The sequence below is a fragment of the Chionomys nivalis genome, chromosome 16 (assembly GCF_950005125.1).
Source record: "Chionomys nivalis chromosome 16, mChiNiv1.1, whole genome shotgun sequence".
NCBI lineage: Eukaryota > Metazoa > Chordata > Mammalia > Rodentia > Cricetidae > Chionomys > Chionomys nivalis.
The window spans coordinates 7641553-7645409 of record NC_080101.1 but is presented as its reverse complement, the minus strand read 5'-3'; positions in this window follow the sequence as shown (position 1 = coordinate 7645409).

Here is a 3857-nt window from a genome sequence, read left to right as displayed (position 1 = left end):
CTCTGGATACCAGGATGCCCCAGGCGCTGACATTGTGCTGGATGTCAGTGAGAGAAGTCACTAAGTGCCTGGGTTGCAAAGGCCGGAGCCACAGCAGGAAAGTAGGTCCACTGTGGGAGGCACAGGAGCAGCAAGGGAGAGAGAGCAGATGTTGCAAGAAGAGGGGATGAGCCAGGGAAGGGAATAGAAGAGAAACACTCCACTGCAGGACTGAGGGGTCACAACCAGGGATGCCTCCCTTCCCCCGGGGGATGGGGATGACCGAGTGGCCGGGAAAAGAGGCTTGTCACCAGCGGGCATTGTGGCTGGGACTCGTTTGTGTGTGTTGTCGGGGTGTGTTGTCAGGGGTGTGTTGTCAGGGGTGTGATGTCAGGGGTGTGATGTCAGAGGTGTGTTGTCAGGGGTGTGTTGTCAGGGGTGTGTTGTCGGGGTGTGTTGTCAGGGGTGTGATATCAGGGGTGTGATGTCAGGGGTGTGTTGTCAGGGGTGTGTTGTCAGGGGTGTGATGTCAGGGTTGTGTTGTCAGGGTTGTGTTGTCAGGGGTGTGATGTCAGGGGTGTGATGTCAGGGGTGTGATGTCAGGGGTGTGTTGTCAAGGGTGTGTTGTCAGGGGTGTGATGTCAGGGGTGTGTTGTCAGGGGTGTGTTGTCGGGGTGTGATGGGGCTTCATAGATAGTCCCTTCAACTCACATAGGGTGTGACAAGGTGTGGGTCTGGATTGTATTGATGCTTACTGCCTCAGTCAGTGTGGTTTTATAACTACTGTAAATCATGCTAGCATCTGCGACAGTCTTCTAAAGGGGATGGGCTCTTCTACATCTAGCCACTGTAGAAAAGTCTAGAAAATGTATTTGCATCCAAATTCCTGCCGAAGTCCCAGACAGCACCGGAGTTCTCCTGAAGCCCTGAGGCAGGCTAGCCTCTCATACCCTGTCTACACCCACACTCAGCACTCAGAAGTAAGGGGAGCCCAGTTTTAACGTATCCTACTCAGAAGTGAATTTAGTATTGGAGAAGACGTGTTTCTTTCTAGGAAACTTACAGCCCTCTTGGAAAGAAAGGAAGAAGAAAGCCGGGGAATGAGCACCCACCTCGCTGAGTCTTAACCCCAAAGTGCTTGAGGGGAAAATGAGCATGGGACCAGCAAGAATGAATTCTCCATCTGTTTGGAGAAGGGAAGCTTGAGAGATAGGCAGATCTAGTGCTTTTTGCATACTTTGCGTGTACACAGTGGTTAGTGATGGCTGACTAATGGCCGAGGCCTCTGCAGGTTTGTGGAAAACCATGGGGGGGAGCGCGGAGAGGAGCTGCTCTCTGTGTCCTGCCTTGAGAAGGCCGCTGTCAGGAGGGGCTTCATTTGTTCATACAACCAGTATTTACCAAGCACATCCTGTGTGCCACGCTCCAGGCTTTCCAAGACACCGGGACAGTGCCTGACTAAAAGAACGGGTACTCTCCTACCTGAATGTCCTTAGTCTCTGCGTTGAGGACTTTGCCAAGGTTAGTCTCCTTGTAGGTGCGATGCAGAGCTATGAGATCATGTAGATTTGGGAGTTCAAAGACCAAAGACCAAAAACCTCCGCATGGTTTGCGACCGGATGCTTTGGAGCATTCTCAGGGCTCCGGGAAACTTCAAATTGAGCGCCCTTGCCCAAAAATTCAAAAAATTCCCAAATCTGAAAACATGTTTTGAGGGAAGGCATGGTTTTGATAGACCAGGCTTCAGCACCTGACTACAGGGTTTAGTGTTCTGGGGGTCAAATGCATGGGCCACCATGGCTGGCTCCCACATCTGCCACCTTTTATTGTTGGTGTAATGCCCCAAGTTGAAAATTCTGTACCATGAAGCTGCATTTCATGAGGAAATGATTAGAAATGTTTTATAAAATTTCCTTTATGAAATTACCTAGACTATGTGTACAAAATGTACAAGAAGCATAGACATGTGATTACAACATTCAGAAGGTAGAGGCAGGGAAGTCACAAGTTCAAAGCTAACTTGAGCTATATGATAAGTCTTGGTTCCCTAGATAGAACTTTTCAAAGAAAGAACGAAAACACAAACAGGCCACCTAAAATAAATGAACTTCCTTTAGACTCTGGTCACTTAGAAAAGCTATCTCATTAAGCTTAGGCGAACATCCCCAAATTAAAAGCCAACTCCAATATCTAAAACACTTCTGATCCCAGACATTAAGAGGGGGAGACTGATTATCACTTCCGTGCAGGGTTATCTTGAAGCTAAGTGGGATCACTTGTTTAAGATCTAGCATACATTATTTTCAAGCTGATGAAGTTCTAAGCAGCTCAGCAAAGGGAAGTGACTACAGCTAACAGAAAGTAATTCCAGCGAGTTGAAGGGAAGAGATTTTGGCTGGAGCTGCAAGCTTGGGCAGCCAGTTCTAGGCTTGGGGGCAGAAGGAATGAAGTTGACCAGAAGTGCCATGGGGAAGAATGAACCTTGTCTTGCCTGGTGCAGCACCTGGTAGTTGAGAGGGCCATTTGCAGCACTTCATTTGCTAAGCCCTTCTTGGAGCCATCTTCCCAAGAAGCTGACCCTTCTAGAACTAGGCTAGCTCTCCTCACCTTCCCAGGAAGTGGACTCCTCCCAGAGCTGGGCCAGCCCTCCTGACCTCCCCATCTGGTGGCTTGTGCATGAAGTCACCAGAGCCATCACTAGCTAGGAAGCCTCTGGACCACTGCACCAAAATCGTTCATAATGCTCCCTTTTTTTCTGCCTGTGAAGAAAACCATCTTTTTTTCCCCCTTCAGGTTTTGAATCATTAGTCTCTCATTATTCTCTCTTTGGAGTGGAGGATGAATAGGGTCGCACAAGAGAGAAATTAAGCCAAACAAATTGCAAAGTTCCTGGCTATTCAGAAACTTGAATCTAGCAGCATGAGCTAATAAATCATTCAAAACCCACGGAATCCTCGATAGCCAGGTAGGGTTTGAGGAGGAACAGGCTTTGACAGAAGCAAGGAAACACACATTGTCATATATGTTGAATGAAATGAGACGACTGGGGGAAGGAATTACACAATAAAGACGCGGTAAGGTAGAAGATGGGTGGGTGAGGTTTTCTGGATGGGTGTAAAAGCGCTCAAGGGGTAAACTAAGATAAACCATGAGGGCGATGTGGGTGGAAGGTTTGGTTCCCAGGGAAGCTGTGTAATCTTCACAAAGGGTCAGGGAGACTGTGGTGCAAACCAGTCATCAACGCTGGCCCAGGAATCAGAGTCTAGACCTGGGAGGTTTGGGGAGCATCAAGGAAGATAAAACTCTAGCCTTGGGAAGAGTGACTGACTGCCAACTTGAGAGGAGACTATGAAGTGAGACAGTCTGGAATCACAGGGCAGAAGCAGGAAGGGTATTGGATTGGGGGTCTGAGGCATTGGGATAACACATTTCTGCACTGAGGTTTTTATCACTTGGGGGCTTATCACTCTACTTTCTCTGATCAGACTTTAGTGAGATGCTGGAGACCCAGGCAGGTGTAGTGGTTCCAACCATAATTACAATACTTGGGAAGCAGAGGTAGGAGGATTATGAATTTGAGCCCAGCCTGAACTGTAAGACCTTGTCTTTGAAGAGCAAGGTTAGAGAGTAGCTCAGCGGTAGAGTGCTTGGCTAGTGTGTGCAATGGTCAGTTCCTACAAGAAAACAAACCCGGAAACTACCTGGAGATAACACACGGCCATATGCTGCTGCGCATCACCAACCAGCACCCCTGCCTTCTTGGCCACTGAATGTTAAAGTCTCGTCTGCAATCCTCCTCTCAACCGTTCCGGGGGATTGCTGCCTTGCAGTCCTCTAACAGTGGAATAGCAGAGGACATCACGAGTAGGTAGTTAGGT